Below are 12,652 nucleotides of genomic sequence, written 5' to 3'. Positions count from 1 at the left end.
CCAGAAATGCTGAATGCTGGAAGAGGACTGCCACGGTTTGAATGTTTGTCTCCTTCAAAACTCATGTCGACATTTTAATTGTTATCATAACAGTACTGGGGGCTGAGGGCCATGAGGGCTCCACCTCCATGGTGGGTTTGGTACTGTTAGGAAGGGTGCCTTTAGCCTCCTCTTGCTCCGTCTCTCACCCTCTCGCCTTCTGCCATGTGATGATGCGGCCAGAAGACACTTGCTAGGTGCCATCACCTTGATACTGAACTTTTCAGCTTCCAGAACTGTGAGCCAATAAATTTCTGTTCATTTTAAATTACCCAGTCTGTGGTATTCTGTGATAGTAGCACAAAACAGACTAAAACAAGGTCTTTCTTGTGATTCTAAATCTGGCCTAAATGATATCAAGTAGTCTGTTAATTTTTTATATAGATGCCCTTTGTGTCACATTTTCTGCTGGCTTATGTGTCTTTTAATCACACCTCACAGCAACAGGAGCTACTTGATAGGGTGCCACGGTACCAACTTTTTCATCCTTGGATGCAATTTCAGAACGGTACTCCATCAAAAGGAGCAGCAGGATTCTATTAGAACATCTCTAATACAGAAACACAGTTCTGTCACCACCGAATTTTCCCATTCACAAATGCTAAGAGTTTCAATACTATTACAACCACATAGTTCAACACGATTTAAAACCTATTTTTAAAACAGTAGACTGGATTCATCTTTAATACACAGACCGAGTTTTCCATGTGTTCATATGCCACCTAGTGGGCTATATTACATACAAAACGTAAAACTGATCTTTTGAATTATAATCTAGCATTTTCTTCCTAAAATTTGAGGTCCAATTGACAAACCTTAGCCAGTAAAATCTCTAAATTTAAAAGGTGATGTTACATATTCAGCATAGAGTCAGTTTGAAAGAGACCAAAATTTGGAATTCCTTTAAAACATTTCATCTGCGGAGATTTAAAAGGAGAAAATATCTACATCAAAGGGTTTAGGTTTGAGTTACCATTGACAGTAGTGGAAAGACAAACTGGTGAAAAATAAAAGTAGCCTATTTTATCTAAGGGGGTTAAGGTGTGGAGCAAATAGAAAAACAAGACTTCACAATTCAAAGTAGCGGACAATTTTAAAGATACATGATGTTTCACAACCTCTTGAAGGATTAGGCATTTTTAAGGCACCTCTATGTTAGATTAAAGCTGATGTTCAAAAACTATTTATTGACTGTTTACCATGTGCTGAGCACTAAGCTAGGGACTGAGATAAAAGAACAGGCAAAACTGAAGAGAACCCCTGCCCTAAAGAAGCAGAGATCTGCTACTTCAGAACACTGGATTTTGCCACTGAATTTTACAGTTAGTATTATGACACCATTTTACACATGTTTTCACTGATGCAATCCTAACAGAATTAATTATTCTGTTACTAAAGGGCAGAGTGAACTCAGTTATGGTGATTAGAGCTTACTGACTTTCCAGAGTTCTAGGACTGTTAGGAGAGCTGTAGCACCTATGGAAGTAAACTTTTTTTTTTTTTTCTTTTGAGATAGGGTTTCATTCTGTTGCCCAAGCTGGTCTCGAACTCCTTGGCTCAAGTGATGTTTCTGCCTGGGACTCCCAAAGTGCTGGGATTATAGGAGTGAGCCACCACACCCATCCCTGAGGAAGCAAACTTGTTGAAGCAGTTTGGTCTTTCCTCTGACTGAAGATGAGAGAAATCTTATCAGCTTGCTATCATGTGCTTTTGGAAGAATTCTTCATACTCGCCTGGGGTTAGCTTAAGAATTGATCATCTTCCATGGAGTGCTTGAATCATTTCCCATAAGGACCAGAAACAGAGCAATGAAAAGAGCTTAAGATAATGAAAAGGGGAGACAAAGCGGGGGTGGAGCCAAGATGGCCGAATAGGAACAGCTCCGGTCTCCAGCTCCCAGCCCCAGCGACACAGAAGACGGGTGATTTCTGCATTTCTGCTTGAGGTACTGGTTTCATCTCACTAGGGAGTGCCTAACAGTGGGTGCAGGACAGTCGGTGAAGCGCACTGTGCGCGAGCCGAAGCAGGGCGAGGCATTGCCTCACTCGGAAAGCACAAGGGGTCAGGGAGTTCCCTTTCCTAGTCAAAGAAAGGGGTAACAGTCGGCACCTGGAATATCGGGTCAGTCCCATCCTAATACTGCACTTTTCCAACGGGCCTGGAAAACGGCACACTAGGAGACTGTGTCCCGCACCTGGCTCGGAGGGTCCTATGCCCACGGAGTCTGGCTGATTGCTAGCACAGCAGTCTGAGATCAAGCTGCAAGGCGGCAGCGAGGCTGGGGGAGGGGCGCCCGCTATTGCCCAGGCTTGCTTAGGTAAACAAAGCAGCCAGGAACCTCGAACTGGGTGAAGCCCACCACAGCTCAAGGAGGCCTGCCTGCCTCAGTAGGCTCCACCTCTCCAGGCAGGGCACAGACAAACAAAAACTCAGCAGGAACCTCCACAGACTTAAATGTCCCTGTCTGACTGACAGCTTTGAAGAGAGTAGTGGTTCCCCCAGCATGCAGCTGGAGATCTGAGAACGGAAAGACTGCCTCCTAAAGTGAGTCCCTCACCCCTGAGCAGCCTAACTGGGAGTCACCCCCCGAGTAGGGACAGACTGACACCTCATTCGGCCTGGTACTCCTCTGAGACAAAACTTCCAGAGGAACTATCAGACAGCTGAATTTGAGGTCTCACGAAAATCTGCTGTTCTGCAGCCACCGCTGCTGACACCCAGCCAAACAGGGTCTGGAGTGGACCTCTAGTAAACTCCAACAGACCTACAGCTGAGGGTCCTGTCTGGTAGAAGGAAAACTAACAAACAGAAAGGACATCCACACCAAAAACCCATCTGTACATCACCATCATCAAAGACAAAAAATAGATGAAACCACAAAGATGGGGAAAAAACAGAGCAGAAAAACTGGAAACTCTAAAAAGCAGAGCACCTCTCCTCCTCCAAAGGAACGCAGTTCCTCACCAGCAACGGAACAAAGCTGGATGGAGGATGACTTTGATGAGTTGAGAGAAGAAGGCTTCAGACGATCAAACTACTCTGAGCTATGAGAGGAAATTCAAAACAATAGCAAAGAAGTTAAAAACTTTGAAAAAAAATTAGAAGAATGGATAACTAGAATAACCAATGGAGAGAAGGGCTTAAAGGAGCTGATGGAGCTGAAAGCCAAGTTTCGAGAACTACGCGAAGATTGCAGAAGACTCAGTAGCAGATGCGATCAACTGGAAGAAAGGGTATCGCTGATGGAAGATGAAATGAATGAAATGAAGAGAGAAGGGAAGTTTAGAGAAAAAAGAATAAACAGAAATGAACAAAGCCTCCAAGAAATTTGGGACTATGTGAAAAGACCAAACCTACGTCTGATTGGTGTACCTGAAAATGACGGGGAGAATGGAACCAAGTTGGAAAACACTCTGCAAGATATTATCCAGGAGAATTTCCCCAATCTAGCAAGGCAGGCCAACATTCAGATTCAGGAAATACAGAGAACGCCACAAAGATACTCCTCGAGAAGAGCAACTCCAAGACACATAATTGTCAGATTCAACAAAGTTGAAATGAAGGAAAAAATGTTAAGGGCAGCCAGAGAGAAAGGTCGGGTTACCCACAAACGGAAGCCCATCAGACTAACAGCTGATCTCTCGGCAGCAACTCTACAAGCCAGAAGAGAGTGGGGGCCGATATTAAACATTCTTAAAGAAAAGAATTTTCAACCCAGAATTTCCTATCCAGCCAAACTAAGCTTCATAAGTGAAGGAGAAATAAGATACTTTACAGACAAGCAAACGCTGAGTGATTTTGTCACCACCAGGCCTGCCCTAAAAGAGCTCCTGAAGGAAGCACTAAACATGGAAAGGAACAACTGGTACCAGCCACTGCAAAAACATGCCAAATTGTAAAGACCATCGAGGCTAGGAAGAAACTGCATCAACTAACGAGCAAAATAACCAACTAACATCATAATGACAGGATCAGATTCACACATAACAATATTAACGTTAAATGTAAATGGACTAAATGCTCCAATTAAAAGACACAGACTGGCAAACTGGAAAAGGAGTCAGGACCCATCAGTGTGCTGTATTCAGGAAACCCATCTCACGTGCAGAGACACACAAAGACTCAAAATAAAGGGATGGAGGAAGATCTATCAAGCAAATGGAAAACAAAAAAAGGCAGGGGTTGCAATCCTAGTCTCTGATAAAATAGACTTTAAACCAACAAAGATCAAAAGAGACAAAGAAGGCCATTACATAATGGTAAAGGGATCAATTCAACAAGAAGAGCTAACTATCCTAAATATATATGCACCCAACACAGGAGCACCCAGATTCATAAAGCAAGTCCTGAGTGACGTACAAAAGGACTTAAACTCCCACACAATAATAATGGGAGATTTTAACACCCCACTGTCAACATTAGACAGATCAACGAGACAGAAAGTTAACAAGGATATCCAGGAATTGAACTCAGCTCTAAACAAAGTGGACCTAATAGACATCTACAGAACTCTCCACCCCAAATCAACAGAATATACATTTTTTTCAGCACCACACCACACCTACTCCAAAATTGACCACATAGTTGGAAGTAAAGCTCTCCTCAGCAAATGTAAAAGAATAGAAATTATAACAAACTGTCTCTCAGACCACAGTGCAATCAAACTAGAACTCAGGATTAAGAAACTCACTCAAAACTGCTCAACTACATGGAAACTGAACAACCTGCTCCTGAATGACTATTGGGTACATAATGAAATGAAGGCAGAAATAAAGATGTTCTTTGAAACCAACGAGAACAAAGACACAACATACCGGAATCTCTGGGACACGTTCAAAGCAGTGTATGGAGGGAAATTTATAGCACTAAATGCCCACAAGAGAAAGCAGGAAAGATCCAAAATTGACACCCTAACATCACAATTAAAAGAACTAGAAAAGCAAGAGCAAACACATTCAAAAGCTAGCAGAAGGCTAGAAATAACTAAAATCAGAGCAGAACTGAAGGAAATAGAGACACAAAAAACCCTTCAAAAAATTAATGAATCCAGGAGCTGGTTTTTTGAAAAGATCAACAAAATTGATAGACCGCTAGCGAGACTAATAAAGAAGAAAAGAGAGAAGAATCAAATAGATGCAATAAAAAATGAAAAAGGGGATATCACCACTGATCCCACAGAAATATAATCTACCATCAGAGAATACTACAAACACCTCTATGCAAATAAACTAGAAAATCTAGAAGAAATGGATAAATTCCTCGACAAATACACCCTCCCAAGACTAAATCAGGAAGAAGTTGAATCTCTGAATAGACCAATAACAGGTTCTGAAATTGTGGCAATAATCAATAGCTTACCAACCAAAAAGAGTCCAGGACCTGATGGATTAACAGCTGAATTCTACCAGAGGTATAAGGAGGAACTGGTACCATTCCTTCTGAAACTATTCCAATCGATAGAAAAAGAGGGAATCCTCCCTAACACATTTTATGAAGCCAGCATCATCCTGATACCAAAGCCTGGCAGAGACATAACCAAAAAAGAGAATTTCAGACCAATATCCTTGATGAACATTGATGCAAAAATCCTCAATAAAATACTGGCAAACCGAATCCAGCAGCACATCAAAAAGCTTATCCACCATGATCAAGTGGGCTTCATCCCTGGGATGCAAGGCTGGTTCAACATACGCAAATCAATAAATGTAATCCAGCATATAAACAGAACCAAAGACAAAAACCACATGATTATCTCAATAGATGCAGAAAAGGCCTTTGACAAAATTCAACAACCCTTCATGCTAAAAACTCTCAATAAATTAGGTATTGATGGGATGTATCTCAAAATAATAAGAGCTATCTAAGACAAACCCACAGCCAATATCATACTGAATGGGCAAAAACTGGAAGCATTCCCTCTGAAAACTGGCACAAGACAGGGATGCCCTCTCTCACCACTCCTATTCAACATAGTGCTGGAAGTTCTGGCCAGAGCAATCAGGCAGGAGAAGGAAATAAAGGGTATTCAATTAGGAAAAGAGGAAGTCAAATTGTCCCTGTTTGCAGATGACATGATTGTATATCTAGAAAACCCCACTGTCTCAGCCCAAAATCTCCTTAAGCTGATTAGCAACTTCAGCAAAGTCTCAGGATACAAAATCAATGTACAAAAATCACAAGCATTCTTGTACACCAATAACAGACAAACAGAGAGCCAAATCATGAGTGAACTCCCATTCACAATTGCTTCAAAGAGAATAAAATACCTAGGAATCCAACTTACAAGGGATGTGAAGGACCTCTTCAAGGAGAACTACAAACCACTGCTCAATGAAATAAAAGAGGATACAAACAAATGGAAGAACATTCCATGCTCATGGGTTGGAAGAATCAATATCGTGAAAATGGCCATACTGCCCAAAGTAATTTATAGATTCAATGCCATCCCCATCAAGCTACCAATGACTTTCTTCAAAGAATTGGAAAAAACTACTTTAAAGTTCATATGGAACCAAAAAAGAGCCCGCATCGCCAAGTCAATCCTAAGCCAAAAGAACAAAGCTGGAGGTATCACGCTACCTGACTTTAAACTATACTACAAGGCTACAGTAACCAAAACAGCATGGTACTGGTACCACAACAGAGACATAGATCAATGGAACAGAACAGAGCCCTCAGAAATGATGCCGCATATCTACAACTATCTGATCTTTGACAAACCTGACAAAAACAAGAAATGGGGAAAGGATTCCCTATTTAATAAATGGTGCTGGGAAAACTGGCTAGCCATATGTAGAAAGCTGAAACTGGATCCCTTCCTTACACCTTATACAAAAATTAATTCAAGATGGATTAAAGACTTAAATGTTAGACCTAAAACCATTAAAATCCTACAAGAAAACCTAGGCAATACCATTCAGGACATAGGCGTGGGCAAGGACTTCATGTCCAAAACACCAAAAGCAATGGCAACAAAAGCCAAAATTGACAAATGGGATCTAATTAAACTAAAGAGCTTCTGCACAGCAAAAGAAACTACCATCAGAGTGAACAGGCAACCTACAGAATGGGAGAAAATTTTTGCAACCTACTCATCTGACAAAGGGCTAATATCCAGAATCTACAATGAACTCAAACATATTTACAAGAAAAAAACAAACAACCCCATCAAAAGGTGGGCAAAGGACATGAACAGACACTTCTCAAAAGAAGACATTTATGCAGCCAAAAAACACATGAAGAAATGCTCATCATCACTGGCCATCAGAGAAATGCAAATCAAAACCGCAGTGAGATACCATCTCACACCAGTTAGAATGGCCATCATTAAAAAATCAGGAAACAACAGGTACTGGAGAGGATGTGGAGAAATAGGAACACCTTTACACTGTTGGTGGGACTGTAAACTAGTTCAACCATGGTGGAAGTCAGTGTGGCGATTCCTCAGGGATCTAGAACTAGAAATACCATTTGACCCAGCCATCTCATTACTGGGTATATACCCAAAGGACTATAAATCATGCTGCTATAAAAACACATGCACACGTATGTTTATTGCGGCACTATTCACAATAGCAAAGACTTGGAACCAACCCAAATGTCCAACAACAATAGACTGGATTAAGAAAATGTGGCACATATACACCATGGAATACTATGCAGCCATAAAAAATGATGAGTTCGTGTCTTTGTAGGGACATGGATGAAACTGGAAAACATCATTCTCAGTAAACTATCGCAAGGACAAAATACCAAACACTGCATGTTCTCACTCATTGGTGGGAATTGAACAATGAGATCTCATGGACACAGGATGGGGAACATCACACTCCAGGGACTGTTGTGGGGTGGGGGGGAGGGGGGAGGGACAGCATTAGGAGATATACCTAATGCTAAATGACGAGTTAATGGGTGCAGGAAATCAACATGGCACATGGATACATATGTAACAAACCTGCACATTGTGCACATGTACCATAAAACCTAAAGTATAATAATAAAAAAAAAAAAGATAATGAAAAGGGCCAATGTCCACCAAGTTGGAAATTCAGTGTATACCACAATTCACAGACTTCTTCAGTATTAAATGAGTAAAGAAGGGGAGAAGCTAGGGGACTGCACTGAACTTCATGCTGTTCTATTGTTTTTGTTAAGGGAGTAATTGCCCTCAACTCTTTTTTGGCTTCCCAAGCCACTCTCCAAAAAGCACCATCGAAACTTCCAAACACCCAAGAAGTCTAAAGAGCAACCTGATGCTTTGAGTAAAACACATGGAGTTAATCCTGGAAGTTTAGGTGCAATACTTCCTACTCTCCCACAACCTACTTTTGATACACCCTTCCTCTCAGTATATGTATATCTCAGTATATGGCACCCGGCAGTATAATCTCTATCAAAAAACGTTTCATGCAAATGACTACCAGAATGAGAACCTTGGCACTGAATGATATCAGATAATTTGCTTAAGGTTGGTGAAATCTTGGTCAGCACTCAGGAGAAATGGCAAAAAAGAAGAGAGTTGATGTGGTTTTTACCTGTAGTAAGAGAAGTATAGTGAAGTGGGTAGAGCGGAAGCTCTGGTCTCAGGGCCATCCAGGTTTGAATCCCATCACTACCACTTCCTGGCAGTGGAAATTTTGGGTGAGTGACTTAACCTCTCAGAGGCCATTTCATCATCTATAAAAGGAAAAAAATGACAGAATCTCTGAAAGGGTTGTTATGATGATTAAATATCGTAGGTAAAGTGTTTATCACAATGTCTGGCATATAGTAAGTTTTTAATTTAGTTGAGGCAGCTATTTTTATTATGACTTTTGTAATTATTAATACTTATTCTAGTAAGCTTCATTTGGAGATGTTTGGCTACTACATTTAGTTCTGGATGACACATTGTAAGAAGGCTATATAATACAAATGAGAGAGAAATTAAAGAAGTTTTCACCAGATGTATCACGAAATCACGTTGCCCAAGGACTGAGTGTGAAAGTTACAGCCTTGGAGAAGCATCGCATTGGACTTCAACTATTGACAGGAATCTCATTTGTAAGAAGGGTCAGGCTTGCTCATTGCAGCCACAGAAAAAGAACTAATCAGAGGGAATAGAAATTACAGGTACCTATATCTCAGGTGGATATAAGAAAGAATTTTCCTCAGAACTATCAGAAGGGAGAAGGGCTATGTGGTAAGGTGGCAAATTTCCTGTCCATGGAGATGCTTACATGTGGAAGACCAGTTGCCATGGGTATTACGCTGGGCGGATACAGTTCAACTATTCAATGAATATAGGATTAGGTGGTTGTCCAAGGCTCCTTCAATGTTGAGATTTTCTGATTCAAGGAGAAAGAAGAAGAAAAAGACAAGGAAAAAAATGCCAAAAGGAAGAAATGGAGGGAGGCAGCCATCCCTGTTTCATTTGTTTTCTCCCTCCCTTCTGGGGAGTGTGGGATTTAGCAAGGGCCACCGCTAGCCCATAAAGTAACTTTGTCCAACTTCAAAAATGGCACCCCTTCTGAGCTGATGTAACATCATGTGTTCAGGGCTTGACAGTGTGGGGGTGTCCTTGTGAAAATTATAAAAAGAAGTTTCTTCCTCTGGGCAGAGGCATTATGAGAGGAATGAAGACTGAATTTCATCCCCCTCTTGCCTTCTCAATCTGCACCACTGCATGTGGCAATGCTGGCTTTACCTTTCTGGCCCTTTCAGTGTGTGTGTGTGTAGATAGTCTTTCTCCTCAGACCATTGTTACCTGGTTGGAGATAGAGTCTAGGCACTGCTTTCCCCTTCTAAGTCAAGCAAGAGAAACTGGTAGTTGCCTTTAAGTCTTTTTCAGCTCTTAAAACTTGGGAGTGTGACTTGAGCAACATGACAATTATACCCAAGAGCATGTGCTTAGAAGAAAGCAAAAAATCTGTGGAAAGCATTATAGAATATTGGATCAGTAATGATGGATGTTTATGAGTTTTGGCTACCAGCATGCGTTTTCCTTCTTTATAGTATCTCAGTTTCTCCTTGTGTCTGTAACTGAGGTGAGAGAGTAATGCTGGGGGCTCATCTTCTACATATCTTTCCTCTCCCTGTCCTCTCAGCCAGGATTTGAGCATGTGAACGGAGCCTGGTCAGTCAGGCATGATCTTCTCTCCTGAGACCTTGAATGTTGGGCTACTGGTCTGGAACCAAGGTAAATAATAGGAAGTTATTCACCTACCTGTCTGTCTGCCCCAGGTACCAGAGGTTTCTGTGTCTCCTGCTCTGCTTCCTGCCTTCAGCTTCTTGTTCTCCGGCATCCCTTCAATTCTGTGAGCCCCCTCTTTCCCTTCATGTAATCTCCTGGTTGCTTTTGTTGTCAATTATGGATTTCTGTTGCTTGCAACCAAGAACTCTGAAATACCAATATTAAAGTTGAAAATAGCAGCACTTGTTAATGATATGAATGGCTCATAAATCATAAAATCTCTACTACTTAAAAGATTAAAGTGTTTTCATGCTGAGATGGTGTATCACCTCCTGGCCCAAACTCCATTCCTGAAGTAACAAAAATTATGATGTTAGCTTTATATTTATTGAGCATTAATTGACTGTTGAGCTAAGTGCTTTCCATACAACATCTCACTTAATTCTCACAACTCATTCAAAATAAATATTAAGATTTTACTCATTTTTATAAATAAAGAAACTGAGGCTGAGAGTGACTTGCTCAAGATTGAGGTAGAAAGTGGCAGAGCCAATATTTGAACCCATGTCTAAGTCACTCCAGAAACTCTGCTTATAACTACTGTGCTGTTCTGTCTCTTGTTCTGCCTGACTGACTTACACATGGGGAACATTTTTTAAAATATTTCTTCAAACGATGAAATAGTCATGATAAATCAAATAATGAGAAATTGAAAAAAACACCCACAAATAAATTGTGAATTAGCTTCAGGAAAAGGCCAATTCAGCTTATTTACAGAGTAGCTAGCTGTGTCTTAGCTTTCGATATTTATGTGTTACCCTTGGGACTCCCCGTTTCCCCGTTTTGGGTGCACAGTGCATGGGAGCAGCCACGTATTTCAGCTGGGTCTTTCCTGCCTGTTAAATATCTATTGGGCTAAGCACTCTCCAAGCTCCCAGCAAGTTCATTAGTTACCTGAAAATATCTGCCTCATCTGTCATCAGCACTCAAATGGCCTGAGGGATTTTTCATTTCCACTCCATTTTCCAAACTCTTTCTAGCATTTACCTCCCACATCTGGAATCAATCCTGACCAGCAGCAAAATGCTGAACAGTCGGGCTCCTTCCAGGGCAGCCTTTCTTTCTCCCAAGGAGAGACAAGAATACATCGCATATGAATTAGCCATTCTCTTCTAGAGAAAACTGGCAGCAGAGGCAGCTTCTGCATTCTAATTTGCTCATCTAACCCCTTCATCTTTACTTGTTTAAGCAAAATATTTAGTTTAACATTTTCAGTCATTAGAGCTGAAAAAACACACATATTTTAAAACTAGATTTTATTTGTGTTGCAAATTGTGAGTATCCTCCAAAAATATCCCAGCTCGTTATCCCTTTACTCACTTGGTAGAAAAGATTTTTAGACAACAGTCTTACGAAACATCACTGACTTCCAAGCCTCAGTACCATTGCCCCACCACTGTTGCCGTCACCACTTCCTAGAGAAAAGAGAGTATCAGTTTGCCAATGACAACTAACTCAATTCCAAGGATGATTTAAACATTTGATTTTATGTTGTTTTGGGGATTGTTTTTGTTTTTGTTTCTAGATAGTGTGGAGGCCAGCTTCATAGACTTCTAGAATTGCTTTCTAGGGGACAACATTCAGATCCTCATGAAGGAAATATAGTTAATTTATTATAGATTGTTATTTTCCTTTTGGTGGGGAAGGACTGCACAGGAAAAGCTGACCTCAGGAAACTAAACTCCACACATCTTTTTACAATTATTCTTGAGAATATCTTCATGAAAAAATCACAAAAAGTAAATGACACCAAAGCTGCTTTCTGAGAGCCCCTAAGAAAATATGTATGTGATATGTAGATGGGAAAAGCCAATCTCTTAATTGGATGAACTGCATGATTTTACTAATACAGCACATCCTGCCCTTAATTTTAAATCATCCAGTTTTTTTGTTTTTTTTTTTTTTTAGTTCTAGAAGAAACAGCAATATAAAAAAATCCAAAATGCCCAACATATCTCAAGATAGAGCCCTCAGCACCTGCAGGGTGACTATCTCTGCTAACGAAGTGAAATATTACTATGGATAATAGAAAGTTACAAAATACTAGAGAGAAAAACTAATGAGAGGCAATCAGGAAGCTAGAAAGGCAATTTTCTACAAAAGATTTCATAATTTAAGATAGTGAATAATGTGCTTCTGCTCCCTTTGAGGTCAATAATCTGATCATCAAGTGTTTCTAAAATACACTGAGTTGTAAACAATTTTGAAATATCTACACTGCACCGGGCATTGTGCGAAGTCTCTTCTCAAGTTATCGCATCCACCATGCTCCCAGCGCGTGCACCAGGCACTGTGGGGATGCAAATGAACTGCAAGAGCCTGCTCTGTCCTTTTCTTACATAACTAGCCAATGCAATGGTGAAACCCCTGAGAAAGCAAATC

General features: G+C 40.7%; 1 long non-coding RNA gene across 1 annotated transcript in view; it reads right to left on the bottom strand.

The window, feature by feature from the left end:
• Positions 1-11,667, bottom strand: part of LOC134736990 (uncharacterized) — a 48,662-nt gene extending 36,995 nt beyond the window's left edge. The window contains exons 1-4 of the long non-coding RNA XR_010121498.1: positions 11,591-11,667; positions 10,244-10,417; positions 9,258-9,365; positions 8,574-8,715 (exon numbers count right to left, since the gene is read on the bottom strand). This is a non-coding gene — a long non-coding RNA (uncharacterized lncRNA). The remainder of the gene's footprint in view (positions 1-8,573; positions 8,716-9,257; positions 9,366-10,243; positions 10,418-11,590) is intronic.
• Positions 11,668-12,652: the final 985 nt, after the last annotated feature.

This window comes from Symphalangus syndactylus, chromosome 6, assembly GCF_028878055.3.
Source record: "Symphalangus syndactylus isolate Jambi chromosome 6, NHGRI_mSymSyn1-v2.1_pri, whole genome shotgun sequence".
Lineage (NCBI taxonomy): Eukaryota > Metazoa > Chordata > Mammalia > Primates > Hylobatidae > Symphalangus > Symphalangus syndactylus.
The sequence above is the reverse complement of the archived record's forward strand: the minus strand, read 5'-3'. Positions and strand labels throughout refer to the sequence as shown.